General features: G+C 40.5%; 1 long non-coding RNA gene across 1 annotated transcript in view; it reads right to left on the bottom strand.

Annotated features, from left to right (window-relative positions):
• LOC147577295 (uncharacterized) overlaps positions 1–20363 on the bottom strand; it is a 48537-nt gene extending 28174 nt beyond the window's left edge. The window contains exons 1-3 of the long non-coding RNA XR_015240123.1: positions 20221–20363; positions 15756–15857; positions 13526–13737 (exon numbers count right to left, since the gene is read on the bottom strand). This is a non-coding gene — a long non-coding RNA (uncharacterized LOC147577295). The remainder of the gene's footprint in view (positions 1–13525; positions 13738–15755; positions 15858–20220) is intronic.
• Positions 20364–22287: the final 1924 nt, after the last annotated feature.

Below are 22287 nucleotides of genomic sequence, written 5' to 3'. Positions count from 1 at the left end.
AGCAAGGATGGAGACCCCGCTCTAGGGACAAAGGAGCTAACTGGCTCCATTTCCCTCCCCTGCTCCTCAGCAAAAGCACAGAACCACCTGTGGTAAGCAGCGCAGTGCCGACACTGGCTGCCTAACCTGCTCGTACCAAGTCCCACACCCTGTGCTCTGGCGGGATTGCCCTTCTTGGTCATGCTGGCCTCAGTCCCAGCACAGTGGGTCTCTTCTCCGGAAGACCAGCAGAAACCCCTGGCCACACCACATCTCCTGACCAGAGATTTCTGCAAGGCTTTGTTTCTAGTAGAAGTAGTATCAGGTCTCATTTCACAAGCAGACCAGAGCACACCTAGTTAAAACTCACCCCACTCTGGCCAAGGACCAAACATGGCCCACAGCAGGCAAGGAGACTAGCAGATGACTAGCCTGAAAGAGCAGCTAAAATCACAGCAGCAGAGTGCATGCAGCACACATCAGAGACACTCCTTGAAGCACCAGGCCCTGGACACTATATGACCTCTTCTTCATAAAGCCATTACTCTCAGGAGCAGGAAACATAACAGGCTTTTCTAACACAGAAGAAGACAGAGGTTAGACAATTGCCAATATGGAGGAATTCGTCCCAAATGGGACAACAAGATAAGGTCACAGCCAGAGATCTAAGCCAAACAGATCGAAGTAATATGCCTGATGGAGAATATAAAGCAACAATCATAGGGATACTTGCTGCGCTTGAGAAAAGAACGGAAGACTTCAAGACTTCCTTAGCACAGAGATAAAGGAGTTAAAAACAATCTGTCAGAAATGAAAAATGTAATAACTAAGATTTGAAACAGACTTGCTGCAATGAACACAAGGATGGAAGAAGTAGAGAAATAAATGATATGGGAGATAAAATAATGAAAAATAATGAAGCTGAACAAAACAGACAAAGAAGAATTATGGAACACAAGAATAAGGGAACTCAGCAACTCCATCAAACATGATAACATTCTTATCATAGGAGTCCCAGAAGAAGAAGTGAGAGGGAAAGGGGCAGAAAATTTGAGGAAATTTCCTAATCTGTGGAAGGAAACAGACATCCAGACCCAGGAGGCACAGAGAACTCTCATCAAAATCAACAAAAGAAAAAAAAAATCAACAAAGGCCAGCCAACAACAAGACATATTATAATTAAATTTGCAAAATATAGTAATAAAGAAAAAATCCTAAAAGCAGCAAGATGAAAGAAGCCCCTAATTTACAAGGGAAGACTCAAAAGGCAAACTGCAGATCTGTCCACAGAAACAAGCCAGAAGAGAGTGGCATGGTATATTCAACATGCTGAATGGGAAAAAATATGCAGCCAAGAGTATTCTATCCAGCAAGGCTATCATTCAGAATAGAAGAGAGAGTTTCACAGACAAAAACTAACGGTGAGCTCATGACCACTAAATGAGCCCTGCAAGAAATATTAAAGGAGACTCTTTGAGTGGAAAAGAAAGACCAAAAGTAACAAAGTCAAGAATGGAATAGAGAAAATCTCCAGAAACAATGACAAAGCAAGTAATAAAATGGCACTAAATACATATCAATAATTACTCTAAATATAAATAGACTAAATGTCAGCTGTGCTGACAGCTCAGAGCCTGGAGCCTGCTTCGGATTCTGTGTCTCCCTCTCTGTCTCTACCCCTCCCCCACTTGTGCTCTGTCTCTCTCTCTCTCTCAAAAATAAAAATTATAAAAAAATTGAAAGTGAGGGAATGGAGGAACATTTATCATGTGAATGGACTTCAAAAGAAAGATGGAGTAACAATGCTTATATCAGACAAACTATATTTTAAACCAAAAACTATAACAAGAGATGAAAAAGGTCACTATATCATAATAAAGAGGACAAACCAACAAGCAGATCTAACATTGTAAATATTTACGCACCCCAAAATATAAAAACAATTAATAACAAATATAAAGGAACTCACTGATAATAATACAATGATAGTAGGGGATCTTAACACCCCCTTACAGCAATGGACAGATAATCTAAGCAGAAAATCAACAAGGAAACAGCGGCTTTGACACACTGGACCAGATGGACTTAACATATATATTCAGGAAATTCCATCATAAAGCAATAGAATACGTATTCTTTTCCAGTGTACATGGGACATTCTCCAGAATAGATCACATACTAGGTCACAAATCAGCCCTTGACAAATACAAAAAGACTGAGATCATACCACACATACTTTCTGAACACAACACTATGAAACTTGAAGTTAACCACAATAAAAAATTTGGAAAGACCACAAATGTATGGAGGTTAAACAACATCATACTAAACAATGAATGGGTCAACCAGGAAAGCCAAGAAGAAATTAAAAAATACAAGGAAACAAATAAAAATGAAAACACAACAGTCCAAAACCTTTGGAATGCAGCAAAAGCAGTCCTAAAAGAGAAGTACATGGCAATTATAGGCCAACCTTAAGAAACAAAAAAAAATTTCGAAGAAACAATCTAAACTTACACCTAAAGGAGCTGGAAAAAGAACAACAAACAAAGCCTAAAGCCAGCAGGAGGAAGGAAATAATAAAAATTAGAGCAGAAATAAATGATATAGAAACTAAAAAAAACAATAGAACATATCAATGAAATCAAGGTTGGTCCTTTGAAAAAAATTAATAAAATGGATAAACCCCTATCCAGGCTTGTCAAAAAGAAAACAGGACCCAAATAAATAAAATCACAAATAAGAGAGGAGAAATAACAATCAGCACTACAGAAGTACAAACATTTTAAAAGAATATTATTAAAAACTATATGCCAACAAATTGGACAACCTGGAAGAAATGGGTAAACTTCTAAAGCATAAAAACTACCAAAACTGAAACAGGAAGAAACAGAAAACTTGAAAAACTGATAACAAGAGAAATTGAACCAGTAATCAAAAATTTTCCAACATATCAAAAACTCAGGACCAGGACCAGGTGAATTCTACCAAACGTTTAAAGAAGAGTTAATACGGGGCGCCTGGGTGGCGCAGTCGGTTAAGCGTCCGACTTCAGCCAGGTCACGATCTCGCGGTCCGTGAGTTCGAGCCCCGCGTCGGGCTCTGGGCTGATGGCTCAGAGCCTGGAGCCTGTTTCCGATTCTGTGTCTCCCTCTCTCTCTGCCCCTCCCCCGTTCATGCTCTGTCTCTCTCTGTCCCAAAAATAAATAAACGTTGAAAAAAAAATTTTAAAAAAATAAAGAAGAGTTAATACCTATTTTTCTCAAACTATTCTAAAATATAGAAATGGAAAGAAAACTTCCAAGTTCATTCCATGAGGCCAGCATTACCCTGATACCAGAACCAGACAAAGACTCCACTAAAAAAGAGAACTACAGGTCAATATCCCTGATGAACATGGATGCAAAAATTCTCCATAAAATACTAGCAAACAAAATCCAACAGTACATTATATGATCAAGTGGTATTTTTTCCTGGGCTTTAAGGGTGGTTCAGTATTCACAAATTAATCAACAAGATGTATAACAATAAAAGAAAGGATAAGAGCCATACAATCCCTTCAATAGATGCAGAAAAAGCATTGGAAAAAGTACAACATCGATTCATGATAAAAACCCTCAACAAAGTAGGGTTAGAGGGAACATACCTCTAACACAAAATACCCACAGCTAATATCCTCAATGGGGAAAAACTGAGAGCTTTCCTCTATGGTCAGGAACAAGACAGGGATGTCCACTCTCACCACTGTTATTTAACATAATTTGGAAGTCCTAGCCACAGCAATCAGACAACAAAAAGAAATAAAAGGCATCCAAATCAGCAAGGAAGAAGTCAAACTTCCACTATTTGAAGATAACATGATACTATTTGAAGATAACATGAGACTCCACCAAAAAATGGCTAAAACTGATACACAAATTCCATAAAGTCGCAGGATACAAAATCAATACAGGAGTCTGTTGCATTTCTATACACTAATAATGAAGCAGTAGAAAGAGAAATCAAGGAATCAATCCCATTGCCAATTGCACTCAAAACCATAAGATACTTAGAAATAACTCTAACCAAAGAGATAAAAGATCTCTACTCTGAGAACTATAGGACACTTATGAAATAAATTGAAGATGATGCAAAAAAAATGGAAAGACATTCCCTGCTCTCAGATTAGAAGAAAAAAATATTGTTAAAATGTCTATATTACTCAAACGAATCTGCATATTTAATGCAATCCCTATCAAAATACCAACAGCATTTTTCATGGAGCTAGAACAAACAATGGAAACAATGTGGTTCCAAGATTTGTACGGAACCACAAAAGACTGAATAGCCAAGGCAACCTTGAAAAAGAACGGCAAAGCTGGAGGCATCACAGTTCTGGACTTCTTTTTTTTTTTTTAATTTTTTTTTCAACATTTATTTATTTTTGGGACAGAGAGAGACAGAGCATGAACGGGGGAGGGGCAGAGAGAGAGGGAGACACAGAATCGGAAACAGGCTCCAGGCTCTGAGCCATCAGCCCAGAGCCCGACACAGGGCTCGAACTCACGGACCGCGAGATCGTGACCTGGCTGAAGTCGGACGCTCAACCGACTGCGCCACCCAGGTGCCCCTGGACTTCAAGTTACATTACAAGCTGTAGTGATCAAGACAGTATGGTACTGGCACAAAAATAGATGCTTAGATCAGTAACACAGAATAGAAAACCCAGAAATGAATCCACAACTAAACAACCAATTGATCTTTGACAAAGCAGGAAAGATATTTTTTCCATTGGAAAAAAGACAGTCTCTTCAACAAATGGTGTTGGGAAAACTGGACAATGACATGCAAAGAATGAAAATGTACCACTTTCTTACACTATTCACAAAAATAAGTTAAAAATGGATGAAAGACCTAAATGTGAGACAGAAAACCATTAAAATCCTAGAGAAGAACATAGGAAATAATCTCTTTGACCTTGACCATAACAACTTCTTACTAGATAGGTCTCCTGAGGCAAGAGAAACAAAAGCAAAAATAAACTATGGGGACTTCATAAAAGTAAAAAGCTTGTACACAGCAAAGGAAACCATCAACAAAATGAAAAGGCAACCTTCAGAATGGGAGAAGATATTTGCAAATGACCTATCTGATAAAGAGTTAGTATCCAAAATATATAAAGAACTTATCAAACTCAACACCCAAAACACAAATAATCCAGTTAAGAAATGGGCAAAAGACATGAATAGACATTTAAAGGAGACACACAGATGGCCAGACATACAGATGGCTAACAGACACATGAAAAGATGGTCATTGTCACTCATCATCAGGGAAATACAAATCAAAATTGCAATGAGATATCACCTCACACCAGTCAGAATGGCTAGCATTAACAACACAGGATACAAGAGGTTTTTGTGAGAATGTGGAGAAAGGAGAACCCTCTTATACTGTTGGTGGGAATGCAACTGATGTAGCCACTCTGGGAAACAGTATGGAAATTCCTCAAAAAGTTAAATATAGAACTACCCTACAGTTCAGCAATTGCACCACTAGGTATTTACCCAAAGGATACAAAAATACTAATTTGAAGGGATACATAAATCCTGATGTTTATAACAGCATTAACAACAATAGCAAAATTATGGAAAGAGACCAAATGTCCATTGAATGATGAATGGATAACAAGGAAGTGCTATGTAAATATAATGGAATATTACTCTTCTATAAAAAAGAACGAAATAATGCCATTTACAAAAATGTGGATGGAGCTAGAGAGTATTATGCTAAGCAAAATAAGTCAGTCAGAGAAAGACAAATACCACATGATTTCACTCATGTGGAATTTAAGAAACAAACCAAAAGATCATGGTGGGGCAGGGGAGAGACAGAAAGGCAAACCAAGAAACTTAACTATAGAAAACAAATTGATGGTTATCAGAGGAGAGATGAGTGGGGGATGGGTTAAATAGGTGATGTGAATTAAAGAGTGCACTTGCCGTGATGAGCACCAGGTGTTGTATGGAAGTGTTGAATCACTAAATTGTATATCTGAAACTAATATTACGCTGTATGTTAACTAACTGGAATTTAAATAAAAAGGCAGGTGAAAGGAAGGAAGGAAAGAAGGAAGGCAAGAAAGAAAGAAAGGAAAGAAGGAAGGCAAGAAAGGAAGGAAGGAAGGAAGGAAGGAAGGAAGGAAGGAAGGAAGGAAGGAAGGAAGGAAGGAAGGAAGGAAGGAAGGAAGGAAGGAAGGAAGAGAAAGAAAGAAAGAAAGAAAGAAAGAAAGAAAGAAAGAAAGAAAGAAAGAGGGAGGGAAGGAGGGAGGGAGGGAAATGAAAATCCTCATACCATAGGACTGCTTGAGCGATCTCACAACATGGCAGCTGGCTTCCCCCAGAGTGAATGGTCCAAGAGTGAGCAAAACAGAAGTCATACATCTTTTATGACCTTGTCTTGGAAATCATAAGCCATCATTGCAACAATATCCTATTGATTACACCAGTCAGCCTTATTCAGTAGGGGAGAAGACTATACACAGCAAGAATATCAGGAGGCAGGTATTACTGGTGTCATCTTAGAGGCTAGCTACCACACACATTGGCCATTATGCTCCTTTCCCCACCCCCACTCCCACCGGATTTCTTGTTTTCCCAGGTAGATATTTGGTTATTGCTCTATTTTTTTTAAGTTTTTTTTTCATCATTTATTTATTTTGAGACAGAGAGAACATGCACAAGCTGGGGATGGGCAGAGAGAGAGAGGGAGAGATAGAATCCCAAGCAGGCTCCATGCTGTCAGCACAGAGCCTGATGCGGGTCCTGCAGTCACAAACTCGTGAGATCATGACCTGAGCCGAAATCAAGAGTTGGACCCTCAACCGACTGAGTCACCCAGGCGCCCCACTCTATTATTTTCATGAGTTGGTTATTTGGTGATAACTCTGCATCCTAGAAGATGGACATTACCTTCCTGGCAAAAATTCCAAAGCCTTTGTCTTCATAATCACACTGAGTTCTATTATACGAATTGTTAAACGGTTGTCAAAAGCTGCCATGATAGATTTCTATCACAATAGATTTCCAATACCTGGAAAAGAAGTCCATTGTATTCAGGAACCTGAATTCTGATTAAGCCATGGTATTTCTTGTTCACTGAAGCCAACCTCAACTCTTCTTTCTATTCTTGTAAGTAGTGGGATCTGTTTCACTTGACCTCATTTTTCAAATATACTTGCAAATAACATATTAGTAAGATACCTTGCCTTTTTAGAGGTTAAGAGAGTTAAAGAAGAGAGAAGCATCTTCTTTGATATTTTAATAGGTCGGAGAAAGCTACAAGTACAGTGGTTTCTAAAAGGAATGTTGTATTACAAACAGAAAATGGCCATTATAACAGCTCTGAAATGATACTATATGAAAAGCTTAAATGATAAGTATTCTTTTTGCTTCTGTGGCCCTTGCATTTTTTACACATGAAGACACGGATGCACATCAAATAAAATATTAATGATCATAAATAATAGCAATACAATAGAGAACCAAATATTCAGTTCTCATTAGGAAAAATGAAAAGAAAGAATTTAAATTTACCTCTGCCATTTTTTATTTATTGAAGCAAAGATGCTGTTCAACACAAATGCATCCATTACCATCCAAAGCAAGATACAGATGAGCACGGAGCATCTGAAGGGAAAGTAAAGTCACTCAGCCTGAGAGTTTCTCCCATATGTTGGCCAGAGAAATAAATTATTGAACCTTACCTGAGTTTGTATAGTTACCACTATTGAGGGCCTCAGTACAGAAGCAAACTACTTCAACATAATTTTTATCTTGGCTACTCCTTTTATTTTGAGGTGCCCAGAGTATCTGAGGGAGTGTCTGAGACCTCAAAGAGCTCTTTGTTCCTATCCAAAATAAGCACATGAGGAATGTTAACAATCTCCTATGAGGTTGTATGCACTACTCAACTTGTGTCCAACTTAAGGCAGACACAAGCCAAATGACCATCAATTTATTCATTTGGCAAATGGCACCAAAATCATTAAACTGCAAGATTTTTTTTTTTTTTTTTTTGCCTTGTTTGATCTCTCCAGAGATTTGTAGTTGGGAATAAATATTTGAAGGAATTAAAGACAGGTAATGTTAGTTGAACATCCATTGTAAACTAAACTTCTGATTTTACTGTGGAAGGTAGGACTTGTAATAGAGAGTACATAAGACAATAAGTGAAAATGCTGTGCAAATTGTAAAAAACAGTATAAACATAAATCATGTACCCACAGCCAGATATTCATTCAGAATTACTTCAGGATTTCCGAGACCATGCACCCAACCCAAGACTCCTGCACTTTCTCTGATAAAATAGATCTCTCCAACTTGATATGAGGAGTCACGACCAGGAAAAAAATTGGGGCCTCGGATGATTTGGAGTGTATGTGTGGGTATTTTCCCCATAGACTATGCTGCTATTTCATTCACCACTTGAGGATGTTCATTCATTAGAGTGTGATATTGACCAGGTAAATGTACAGAAGAGCAGTGTAATGCCATCAACTAGTTTACCCTTCTCCAGAGAGCTTAAAACATTTCCAAATATGATCCCAGAATAGCTGGGCATGCTCATGGTAGATCAGAGCAGCTGTTATTTTTTCACACTTTATGGAGCAGAGAACTGAGAGATTAAATGACCTGGATAAAGTCTAAATAATGGGTAGAGAGAAAGGAACAGACCTCCCAAATATTTAGAGTTGACCCCACAAGGTTGAGGGAGTAAGTCCAGTTGAAGCAGCCTATAAACTGTGCTGTTTCCTTTCACTCCCCCACACTATCAGGCTACAAAGAATACCAACTTCAGCCCAGGTTTAAATACTTCACTGACCTTTCTTGACCTTCTCCTTCCCATTTTCAAAAATCCCAATGATCTCTTTGATTCTTGAATCTTATCCTCAAAGTATTTGGGGAGTTTTAAAAACATATACAGTTGTAACTCTGAAGGAAAACAGGTCTATTTGCTAAAACAGTCTTTAGACAAAGGCAATGTTATTTAATAATTAAGAGAATGGACGCTGAAGTTAAATCCTAGCTCTGTCAATATTTTATTGGGCAGGATCTTTGGGTAAATAACACGATCATTCTAAACCTCAGTTTCTTTTACTACACAAATATTTATTGAGCACTTACTTTGTGTGAATCCCTGTGCTATGTTTGAAAGAGACTATTATGGGAAACATGGTAAGGGAATCTATAAGAAATGAACAATAGGATTATTGAGTGCTTTTGGAATTAATACAATAACAGATATGGATGGGATTTTTGAGAATCCTAAAAAACATACACACACAACAAATACCTTAATATTATATTTCATTACTCTCTACCTATCATCTACCAATCCTCTGTTCACTCCCACCTAAACCACAGAGATTTTTCATTGTTTTTTACTGTTAACTAGGGTCATCCCATTGTCCAGATAGGTAGCTCTTCTAACACCTTGACCTCTCAGTATCTTGACCTCTACTCCAATGCTTGTGAAGTTCACCTTTACTCCACCTTAGTCATCCCTACTATGACTCATAGACATGGTCGGAAGTGATTTTCAGGTTTTTAAACTATATGTGTTTTTATAATTATTTATTTGTTCATCAAATATTGAACAAGGGTCTTCAATGCCTTGAGCACTATTCTGAGTCCTGAGGATACAGTGGTGATCAATACATATCTGGAGGCAGAGGGAAAGGAGACAGACAATCAGGAAGTAAAAGAAAAAGAAGAGAATTTCAGATAGTCGGAAGTCCTAAAAGAAAAGCAGAGGTGTTGTGAAGTGAATAATAGATTTGCAAATCTTAGAAGAAAGAATGTTATGTTAGTAGAATGATTAAGGGAAGGTCTCTCTAAGAAAGTGGCATTTCAGAAAGATCTGAGTGGTGAAAGGAGTCATCCATGTGAAAACAGGTGGAAATGTTTCAGGCAATGGGGATAGCAAATGCAAAGTGTCAGGCAGAATGACTCTGGTGTGATTAAGGAGCAAGCAGAAGGCCAGCGTAGCCGAAAGTGAATGAGGAGATAGTAGGAAATGACACTGGAATCACAGCAAGGGCAGGCCAGGTTGAAATTTTACATCTTAGTTAAGAGGCTGAATTCTGTCCTAATTGCTAAGAATCCATTGGAGGATTCTAAGTGGGTTGGAGGGGTACTGATACAATACATTTTTAAGAGATCATTTTGGCTGGTATAGAGGACAGGAAGGCATAAAATGGAGTGGATGATGATACTTACTTGTCATAATTGGTGTTTCCCCAATGGTGGACCCTGCACAATGGACTAGGATGCAGGTAATTTGCTGGGGGGTAACCCCAGAAAGCTCAAGGGGAGAAGAAGGAAAAGTGAGGCAGGGAAGGGGAAGCACCAATATGAGAGCATTTGTGAGTAGGCTATGGCCGTGAGCAGCAGGCTCAGTCCTGCTTCACAGGTGTCACATGGAACATAACTCTTGTAAACCCTCAAGCAAAGCAGCAGAGATGCGTGAACACTTGAGAAGCTCTCAGTGCATACAGCTCTCTATCACAGCTTTGGGGGAAGTCAAAGGTAGGCTGTGATTGCAGGTGTTTTTTTTTTTAATGTTTATTTATTTATTTTGAGAGAGACAGAGATAGAGAGAGAACAGGGAAGGGGCAGAGAGAGATGGTGGGAGAGAATCTTAAGCAGGCTCCACACTACCAGCATGGAGCCCAATGTGGGGCTTGAACCCACGAACCATGAGATCATGACCTGAGCTGAAACCAAGAGTCTGACACTTAACCGACTGAGTCACCCAGGCGCCCCTGTGATTGTCAGTTTTATGTGTCAACATGGCTAGTTAGTCCCCAGTTATTTGAACAAACATTCATCCAAATGTGGCTGTGAAGGTATTTTGTAGATATAATTAAACTTCATAACTAGTTGACTTTCAGTAAGGGAAATTATCCTGAATACTCTAGCTGGGCCTGAGTCCACCAGTTGAATGGCTCTAAGAGCAAAACTGATGCTTTCCTCAGGAAGAAGAAATTCTGCCTGCAGAGACAAGAGTTTGTACCTAACAGTTCCAGTCCATCATTCCTGATGGCCTGCTCTACAGACTTCAGCCTTGCCTTGCCAGTCCCCACAATTGCATAAAGTAATTCTTTGCAATCTCTTAATATATAATCCCCTAGGGTTTTGAACCCCGACTGATAGGAAGAAAGAAAGAAAAGATGGAGCCACATTGGTCATTTTAACAGAGAGCATTGCATGTAAGTATTAACTGAACAGTCATTGGAGGATTGTTGATAACAAAGACCAAAGGTTAATACTGAAGTACCAATTCAGCACATTGAATATGTCCTGCCACTCCTTTCTGACCTGCCAAGTTTCTGTGGATAGGTCTGTGGCAAACCTGATCTGTCTTCCCTTGTAGGTTAAGGACTTTTTTTCCCTTGCTGCTTTCATGATTCTTTCCTTGCCTGAGTATTTTGTGAATTTGACTAGAATGTGCCTTGTTGATGGCTGGTTTTTGTTGAATCTAATGGGAGTCCTCTTGCTTCCTGGATTTTGATGTCTGTGTCTTTCCCCAGGTTAGGAAAGTTTTCCACTATGATTGCTCAAATAATCCTTCTACCCCTTTTTCTCTATCTTCGTCTTTTGGGACCCCTATGATTCTGACATTGTTCCTTTTTAATGAGTCACTGATTTCTCTAATTCTTAAATCTCCCTCTTTGTTTCCACTTCATTGTTCTCCATAAGTTTGTCCTCTATATCACTGATATAGCCTTTGCCTCATCCATCCTTGCCACTGTGGCATCCACTCGAGATTGCAGCTCAGTTATAGCATTTTTTATTTCATCCTGACTTACCTTTTATCTCTGCAGAAAGGGGTTCTAATCCGTTTTCAACCCCAGCTATATTCTTATTATCGTGATTCTAAATTCTGGTTCAGACATCTTGCTTGTATCTGTGTTGATTAGGTACCTGGCTGTCATTACTTCCTGTTCTTTCTTTTGGGGTGAATTCCTTCATTTCGTCATTTTGAAGGAAGAAAAGGAATTAATAAGGTAAAAAAAATTAAAATTAAAAAAATTAAAATTAAAAATAAAAAAAACAACCCCCCAAAAACCAAATAAAGGATGCTAGATCCTAGGTGTATTCTGGTCTGGTTGTTTCAAGGAGCTTGATAGAATAGAGAAAAAAAGGGAAAGATAAGAAAAGAAAAGAAAAAAAAAGGAAAATGTTTGAAAATTTGAAAAAATGAATATAATGAAATAGAATAAAATGAAATGATGGAAGTAAAAAATAGAATTTGAAAATTTTACAAAAAAGTAAAAAAATATAGTAGGAAAAAAAATTAAAGAAAAATATCTTTAATGGATATGGAAAATAAATATTTTTCTCTTTCTGTATTCAAGAATAAGAAAAAAAAATTGAATAGATAGACCAGCAAACAGAGTGAAGTACAATTGAAATTACATCGGTTTCCCCTAGAAGTCGAACTATGAAGCACTTAATAGTCCGTAAACTAAGCCGGCGGAGAGACTTGTGTTCCTGAAGAGCGAGATTGGCCCAGTTGGGTGGGGCTTAGTGTAATGGCTCCATTCTCCACTAGATGGCGCTGCTTAGCTTACTGGGTTGATTGCTGTAGGTGTGCATGCGCATGCGCCGGAGGGGTGAAAATGGCGTCACCCAGATAACAAGTATCTCGTGTGAGAACTATGTGCCCTCCCCGACCAGCAATCGCGTACCCGTCTTTTGTCTCCGGCTTCCGTCCCCTCCCCGCTTTTATACTGTCAGTGACCAAGCCGTCACGTTGCCAGGCGGCACCTCCCTCCTGAGTTTTATCTCAGATGCGGCTGTGTTTCCCAACCGGTCTCTTCTGAGGGACTGCAGCTTTGACCCTCCCAGACCTTCAGGGGGAGGGTCTCACTGAGCAATGACCAGGTGCCAGCCGCACCCAGGAATGTTCGCGGGACTGTGCTGCCTCTGATGCCCAGAGACTGCGGCCGGGTGCCAGCCCGCCCCAGAAAGAGTTCACGCGATCGTGTAGCAGCAGCGTTTCAGGGATTATGGAAAAATCACAACACACATCTGGCGCCAGGCTTCACCCTTAACGTTCTTGCTCCAGCACCAGTGAATGTGGTTGTTCTCCTGGGTCCCCTGGGGCCTTTGCCTATGGGGAAGCTGCGCACTGCCTTTACCAAATGTCCTCCCAGCGGGGGAACCGCCTCTCCCCTGTGGCCTGAGGGCTCCAAGGACCGCATTCTCTGCAACTAGGGATTCGCCCTTCCTACCAGCGCACTGCCAGGTAGAGCTGCTGAGTTTCAGACTCTGCACTGTTTATAGAGTCTTAATGGAATTTAAACCCTCTCCTTTATCCTTTCTCCCTTTTTTGTTCAGTCCCTTGCATACTCTTGTTTTTTCTCTCCAGCTGCTTTCAGGCAGGAGGGATGTTTTCCATACTCTCCCCCCTACCCTGTCTCAGTCTTCTCTCCTCAAGCAAAAACAGCTCCCTGCCCTCCGGGGCTTTCTCCCCCAGTTCACTTCTCCCCACTGCATACCTGCTGAGTTCTCTGGTTCAGGTTGTGCAGATTGTTGTGTTAATCCTCAAATCAGTTTTCTAGGTGTGCAGGATGGTTTAGTGTTGATCCGGCTGTATTTCAGGGACGGGAGACGCAAAAAAAAACTTCCATGCTGTTCCACCATCTTGGCCCCTCCCTCTGTTCTTGAACTTCAGGTAACTTGTTGGGCTTCTTTTGCTTGACATGGTTATCTGTAAGATTCATCCAGCAGTGGTGGTTCATTATTTTTTTATTGCTTTGCGGTTTTCTACTGTATAAATAAACTATACTTTATCCATTCTTCTGTTAACGGACATTTGGGTTGTTTACATCTTGGGGCTGTTATTAATAAAACTTCGATGAACATTCTTGTATTTAAACAGCATATGTGAAACAAACCATGATCGGACAGCGGTTGGCATTGCCAGCTTTCTCGCGTGGAACTGAGCCAGATCCTGTGGCTGAGCAGCAGAGCAACATGGGTGCTAAAGGTAAGCAGGTGCATGGGGACCATTCACTATGGCTGTAGGTGGATTTGGAAGTGTAGCGAGGGACATTTGGATGGTACATCAACAGCATTGCTATACTACTCGGTAGGGGCATTTGGAGGTTTAAATGTGGTAACGTATATAGAGCATATAGAGATAGTGATTACTCAATAAAAAAGGTCGTTTTTATTATTTTTTTTTTATTTTTTTTTAAACGTTTTTTTATTTATTTTGGGGACAGAGAGAGACAGAGCATGAACGGGGGAGGGGCAGAGAGAGAGGGAGACACAGAATCGGAAGCAGGCTCCAGGCTCTGAGCCATCAGCCCAGAGCCCGATGCGGGGCTTGAACTCACGGACCGCGAGATCGTGACCTGGCTGAAGCCGGACGCTTGACCGACTGCGCCACCCAGGCGCCCCGGTCGTTTTTATTATTATACTAAACTTATAACCTTAGACTTTTAAAGCAGCAGGGCTCAGGTGGTACAGTACAGTTATTTAGAAAGACCTTTCCAAAATAATACCACATCTGCTACCCTATCCCATCACTCTTCTCTTGTGCTGTGAAGCCTTTATACTCAAAAAATAATTCACAGACCAACAGCTTCAGCATCAACTAGGAAGATGCTAGAAATGCAGGATCTTGGGCCCCACTGATCAGAATCTGTATTTTAAGAAGTCCCTGATTGATTCTATGGAAAACTGCATTTTGATAAGCACGAGCTTTAGGCAGCACATTGGAATCACACAGAGAGTTTTAAAACTTACGTATTTCAAATTTAGTGGACAATTGAACTCTGTCACAGAATGTCTTTTAACCATGGCATGAAATACACTTTAGGAAATGCTGATTTTTACTTAAAAATCAGCTTTAAGATTAGAATTAAAGATACAAAATGTAAGTAGAGTTTATCTTTGGGTGGTGGTCTTATTTCTTCTTTTATTTTTCTTTTTTATGTTCTTCTTTCTTTCCAAAGTTTGTGTTTAAAATTTTTTTGAATTTTTTTAACGTTTATTTTTTTTTGAGAGAGAGACAGTGTGCGAGTGGGGGAAGGGCAGAGAGAGAGGGAGACACAGAATCTGAAGCAAGCTCCAGGCTCTGAGCTTTCAACACAGAGCCTGATGCAGGGTTTGAACTCACAGACGATGAGCTCATGACCTGAGCTGAAGTCAGACGCTTAACTGACTGAGCCACACAGGCTCCCCTCTTTCCAAAGTTTTTATAACACTTACAGAATCGAAATTAAAAGGTTTAGTAATTATGTTAGATGACAGAAATATTTTTCAGAGCTGCGTGTGACATATTTAAGAATGAAGTATCATATTCTTTTAAAAGATACAGTTAAATATATAAACTTATAGAAAAAGAGTACATATCACAGAATGAACCTAGGTGGAGAGTATATGAAGACTAATGCTTTTTCAACTTTCCATATGTTTGAAAGCTTTTATAATAAAAAGTTGGGGAGATAAAAAGTAAAAGATTCATTTTGGAATAACATGACCATTATGTAAAGTGTTTATAAGTACCTATCTAAGTATATGTGGTTCCCTTTGGGAATGAAACTGAGATTGGGGGCTATCATAGAGAAGATTTTAGCTTTGTCTCTAATGTGTCAGATTTTTTTAAGACTGCCTTTGTGTATTATCTTGAAAAGAAACAAGTTTTCATGGGCAAATGGTGTTCAAGATACATTTGTCAGAACCACACAAGTCTACGTCTTACTGACTTCAGAGTAATACCTCAAGTCTAGGATTCCATTAGGTCCTTTTTGCCAGCACTTAAGACAAGTACACCTACGTCTGTTGCAAGATCCAATAGAGGATGTCTAATGGTGCTTTAGGCTAAAAAGAAGAAAATCCTACTGTCAGAATACGAAGCCTTCAGCCATGCAAGAGGCCATAGTCTTTTTTCTGAGCTTCAGGAACAGGCATGACTCCTTGTGTGCCTGTTTGTTAACATATGCTTTTATGAAAGAATCCCGTTTGAGATTCCTTTAGCTATAGTATACCACCCAGTAGGAAGGTTGTGGGGGAAACCTATAGCTCTCATGAACTCCAGTCATGGGAGGCTAGCAATGTCCACCAACACAGAACCTACATGAAAGACCAAGTTGGTTTAAAGTAATACACCACCTAATCTTAATGTTTGAAAAAAATATTATTGAATCCAGGTAATAACGGAGAAAGAAGAACACCATGCTTCCTTTTCCTGCTTTATTCTCTTAACCACTTTCTCCTCTCCCTCCTTTGTTCAGAATATATGTTCAATCCAAAGTTTTCATTACTTTTTTTCATAATTTCTCACTTAAAGCTCTGTGCTTTCATTCTGTTTAGCCCATGATGCAGATAGTTCAGTAGCATTTATGACTGCAGTTATTAGGAGTTTGGGTGTTGGCATAAATGATTCTTGTCTGCTAGAATCTATCCAGTTTGAATATGGAGCTGTAAAGAAAAGCCTAAAAAGAGATTTTCCAGGGGTGATGGTGGTGTGAAAATGTGCAGCAAGGTGTTATGATTTCAAATTATAAAGATCCCAGTAAAAATACACAGCATAAAGTTACTGCTCGAACCTCTTATGCTTTGTTTTTTCTAAGTCAAACTTAGAAATTCAGACTTGCCAACGTACTGAGAGGTCCAATGTCAGCTGTTATTAAGAAGATCCCTCCCTCTACCTAGAGCCATTTTTTAAAAATGTTTATTTTTGAAAGAGAGAGAGATAAAGAGTGTGATCCGGGGAGGGGCAGAGAGAGAGGCAGACACAGAATCCTAAGAAGGCTCCAGGCTCCGAGCTGTCAGCACAGAGCCCGGTGCAGGGCTCGAACCCACAAACTGTGAGATCATGACCTGAGCTGAAGTTGGATGCTTAACTAACTGAGCCACCCAGGCACCCCCCAAGGGCCATTTATGAAACCCATGAACCTCAGTCCAGAAAACTTGGGGACAGTCCTCTCATCTTGAGAACTTTGTAGCTGTTTTTGCCATGTGTGCTGTATGGTCTTCCTGTTCCACTAGTGATAGGTAACTATTGGCCCTCCTTCCAAACCTGAGCAAGAGGAGTTTTGACTGCATCTCCCAATGCCATTGTGGTGGCTGGTTCCAGGAATGACCCCCAATGAATCACATCTCCTCTATTTATGCCCTTCTGTAGATCCCTCCCATATTGACTCCAGCTTTTTCCAGAGGACTTGCTTTGGCCAATGAGATATTCACAAATGTGATGCAAGCTTGAAAATAACTTGCACACCAAGGCTTGTTCTCTCTTGTTACTGTGGGACTGCCATGTGAAGAAGCCCAGGTCATTCTACTAGAGGAGGAGACCATGTGGAGCCATGTCAAGCTGAGACCTCCTAGACTAATATGCTCCCAACCAACCTGTCAGCTATCTGTAATCACATGAGTGACCTCAAGTGTCATCAGCAGAATGGCCCTGCTAAACCTAGCCCAAACTACTGGCCTATGGAATCATGAGGAAACAATTTTTTTTTAATGTTGTTTCATCCCCTATGTTTTGAGATGGTTTGCATGACAACGGTTTGTAGGATGGCCCCTACGATTCCTGATCCCAGGTGTTCACATCTTTTTTAATTTTTTTTTTCAACGTTTTATTTATTTTTGGGACAGAGAGAGACAGAGCATGAACGGGGGAGGGGCAGAGAGAGAGGGAGACACAGAATCAGAAACAGGCTCCAGGCTCTGAGCCATCAGCCCAGAGCCCGACGCGGGGCTCGAACTCATGGACCGCGAGATCGTGACCTGGCTGAAGTCGGACACTTAACTGACTGCGCCACCCAGGCACCCCAGTTCACATCTTTAAGTGTAGGCAGGACCTGTGACTTGCTTCTGGACAATAGGATATGGCAAAGGTGAAGGGATTTTGCAGATATAATTAAGGTCAGTTGATTTTGAGTTAATCAGAAGAGAGAGTATCCTGGGTGACCTTGACTTAATCAAGTGAAAGTCCTTAAAGCAGGAACTAGGTTTTCTCTGAGTCCAGTGACTCTTCCTCTGTTATTATACAAACAAGCCATCATGAGTTCTGTAGATGCAAGAAAATGAATCCTGCCAACAACCTGAATGAATTTGGAAGCAGATTTTTTTCCCCCAGACAAACCTTTGTATGAAAATGCAGCCTAGCTGATACCTTGATTACAGCCTTGTGTGACCCTCAGCAGAGGCCCAGCTGAGCCATACCCAGACTCCTAACTCAGAGAAATTGGGAGATAATACATGTGTGCTGATTAAGCCACTACATTTGTAGTCATTTTTCATGAGGCAATAGAAAGCTAATAAAATTTGTTACTTGGCAGTGTATAACCTGTACAGCCACATTACCAAGCATTCTGTCCCTTTGCATCCATATGCTAACCCTTTAAAAAGTCTGTCACCTTCTAGAGCATAAATCCAGTGACTGGCCCAGTATTAATACTGAAAGTCTTATGTCCTGGGAAATCCCTCAGTTCAAAGCAACTGGATGTCACCCCAACAGCATGGTAGGTCAGAACCACATGCAGACAGCCATCTACATCTTTCCTCCCTTCAAGAGAAGCTAAAGTTCTTTTTCTGAAGATCATGCCCATCTCCTCTTTAGCGTCTATCTTCAGCTCTCAGTGAGACATTGACTTAATCCCCTTCAAGGAGGTAGAACGCTGTTATTTCCTGGCAGGAAAATAAAGTAGTGGGGGCACATAGTGGTAGGGAGTGGAATAAGTTACATGTTAGGAGCACAGACATTTTTGAAGTACAAAATTCCTGGTTGGCAGCAGAAGAAAGACTGTTCACTAGAGAGTTCTAAGCAGTTCTAAAAAGTTGGAATATATTAGGTGATTTTTGTCTTCATTCCTTTCTTTATAATTCATCTTGTTCAGGCAGAGATAAGGATTCAGGAAGGAAAGCCAGCATGAAGGAAGGGCTCCCTGCTACTTATGATTGGCAGACTCAGACCCGTACAACTCTCCCATCTCATTCTCAGTGAGCCTCATTCCAAACTAGCCTGGAGCTCTAGCCAGGCAAAGCTAGTAGCACCTACCTAAATGCCCCCAGCCAGGTACTGGGGCCCAGAGCGTCTCTTCAGGCCCTGGTCCTACCTGCTGTTCTGGCATGTTCCAGCTGTTCCAGTCTGGTTCTGACTCTATTGCCTCTTATTGGTGTCTTTCTGTTCAGTCCCTTCACACTGGTGCTTAGGACTGCCTCATATCTCTGCTGTCTACCGGCCCACTTCAACCTCATACCCAACTCAGGCTTCTGGAATTCCAGCCTGGAATCTGAGCCCTAGCCCTCCATTTATCCAAGATGGAGTAAACATGTATGAAATAGGAAACTTGGAATTGTTGGTCTCAAAACAATTAGGAACAAAATTCCAACGTGGACCTGACCCCAAGCTTTGTCCCAATTCCTGTGTCCAGTCAGCTCCATCATGGATTCCCTGGGCTGCCACCATGGCTCTGACACCTGCTCCGCTCTTACTTTAAGCCAGAAACCTTTTGCCAGCTCTTAGATGTACCAGGGTTATTCAAGAAGGCTGACAAATGAGAATTCATGCTGCACAAAACCCAATGAGATTTGAAAAGAGAGGATTTCAAGGAGAGACACAGAAAACTGACAAGTCTTCTAGCATTTGGGGAGGGAGGGTGTGAAAAGAGGAGTGTCTTCAGAGTGGGCTGCATGAGGTAGAATTAGTTATCTAACGTTTATTTATTTTTGAGACAGAGCATGAATAGGGGAGGGTCAGAGAGAGAGGGAGACACAGAATCTGAAACAGGCTTCAGGCTCTGAACAGTCAGCACAGAGCCCGACGCGGGGCTCGAACTCACAGACCGCGAGATCGTGACCTGAGCCGAAGTTGGACGCTTAACCAACTGAGCCACCCAGGTGCCCCTAGAATTAGTTATCTAAACAAAAGTCCAAGCACACTTGTCCCCAACCCCTATCCTACATAAATCTGTACAGAAATTGTTTTCTCGGTTCTCGAATGGCCCAACTATCAATTTTTGATATAGGAAACGCTCAGGTTTCTGTTGAAAATTTAACTTTCTATTATCCATACAGAATAAATGTGAAGATGAAGATCTGATAGTTCTCAGATTAATAGTCTCTCAGCTTTTCTGTCAACTAGCCCTATAAAATAGCCATTTATATCAGTAACAGTGTCACAATAATGCTGCTTGACAGCTTCAAAATCCTACGGCTTTGAACAATGATTACTTACTCTTGCTTGTACGTCTGTGGGTTTGCCGGGGAGTAGCTAATCTAGACTGAGTGTGCGTCCAGACCTGCTTCATGTGTCTCTCTTCCTCCTACTTGGGCCACTGGGCTGGCCACAACATTTTCTTCTCATGACAACGGCAGAGGCACAATAGGGCACCAAAAGCACAAATGCTTCCTAAATACTAAGCGGAACTGGCACGTGGCCACCCTGCCCACAATCCATTGGCTGCAGCAAACCTCATGTTCCAACCCAACACCCATGCCTCTAGTGAGAATTGCAAAGTCACAGGGCAAAGGGTGTGGCTACAAGGCGACAGAAACTGGTGCCAATAAGTCAATGTGCTAAAATAACCTGCTAGGATTGCTATCCTCCATACGTGTATTTCACCGAGTCAGTACTGTCTGATGTTTCCCTAAGTAGGCCTATAGCATATCTGTGTTTATTTCTGTGCCTGACTGAACTGTGTTCTTCTGGTGTCAGATAAGTGCATCCAATGGCTTTCCCTCCTCAGATTTTGGCTTATTCAGCAAAAAGATTTCTGGAACGCATGGTTACTTTGGCCTCTCAAATTTACACTCCAGTGAATATAAAGGTGTGTGCAGCTCACGGAAGTCTCACCTGCCCTGCCCCACATGAAATAAGAGTCTTCAAATTTTCTTGGAGGAAAGTCCCTTGATTTAGCCATTTTTGAATATGCTGCTTTATCATTTTAAAGATTATGGTTTTGTTGAATTTTGGACATATTTCCTGCTACAGAATATGTATTTCATTCCTTTGTTTTCCCAGAGACTTAATATGGCTCTGGCCATGTTTTCCTAACTACAGATCAGGTGCACAGTCTACAAGGGGAGGGACAGCAAAAAGGACTATTTTAAAACTGGCACTTACTGCATTTGACATATTGCCTATTACTGAGAATTTGTATTCTTCATATTTCCCCTCACAGGGTATTAAATTTTGATTAAACCCAAGAACCTCTGACTGGTTTCCATAAATAGAAAAAAACTCTGTAGAGCCTTAGCAATGTTTTTATATGCAAAATGAGTTGCTAACTTATCATGTTAATTGTTCCGGTATTTATCCCCCTAAGTCCTAAGCACTCCCTTCAGATTTTCACTACATCTTCCTACCAGCCTATGGCATTCTGGGTGATAAGCAATATTTTTTTAATGAGGTTCCACTTCCACAAACATTGTATTACCTCTAAAATAAATTTATACCTCTGTTTGCCTGGATCTCAAGCCAGAAACATCCAATGAAAGCACATGAAACATTCGCTGGAGTAAACAGCAGTCAGTGTCATTATTTCTGGGTATCTAGAGCACAATCCAACCCTACAAAAATAACATCAGTACTCACTGTGTGCCAGGCTCTGTGCTAAGATTTGGAAAGACTTGGAAGATTTACATTCACCATCTTAACGAGTCTTCACATGGATATCTTCACGATGAGGAAGGATTATAATGGAACCCCCAACCTCAGATGCATTAACAAAGTCTGTATCTGTTACATATTGCATTGACTCAACAAGAAAAAATTTCTTACGAATGGTGTTTGACGGGTGCCTGGCTGGCTCTATGGGAAAAGCATGCAACTCATGATCTTGGGGTAATAAATTTAAGCCCCATGTTGGGCATAGAGCTTACTTAACAACAACAATAACAACAACAACAACAACAACAACAAAGACTGTCTTTGAATCCTGTTAATCCATCAAAGCAAATCTTCAATTATTTCCCTACACTTTGCTTTTCCAAGAGTATATTCCCAAGAGTCCCTTGGTTCCTGGGTGTGTGTGTGTGTGTGTGTGTGTGTGCATGTATTGAACGTGAGACCCAAATGTCTTTCTCTTGGGCATCTGCAGAGAGTTTATCCTAATTTTCCCCCAATACACATAGTTTATGTAATCAATCTCCTACTACACATTTTATTCACTTCCTTTTTTAAATTTTTTTATTACAAAAATGTTTAAACATTTATTCATTTTTGAGAGATGGAGAGAGAGACAGAGTATGAGTGGGGAAGGGGCAGAGAGAGAGGGGAGACACAGACTCTGAAGCAGGCTCC

The sequence above is a fragment of the Puma concolor genome, chromosome C2, assembly GCF_028749965.1.
Source record: "Puma concolor isolate L17-30 chromosome C2, mPumCon1.1.hap2, whole genome shotgun sequence".
In the NCBI taxonomy this organism is placed as follows: domain Eukaryota; kingdom Metazoa; phylum Chordata; class Mammalia; order Carnivora; family Felidae; genus Puma; species Puma concolor.
This window is presented reverse-complemented; position numbering and strand designations above follow the sequence as displayed.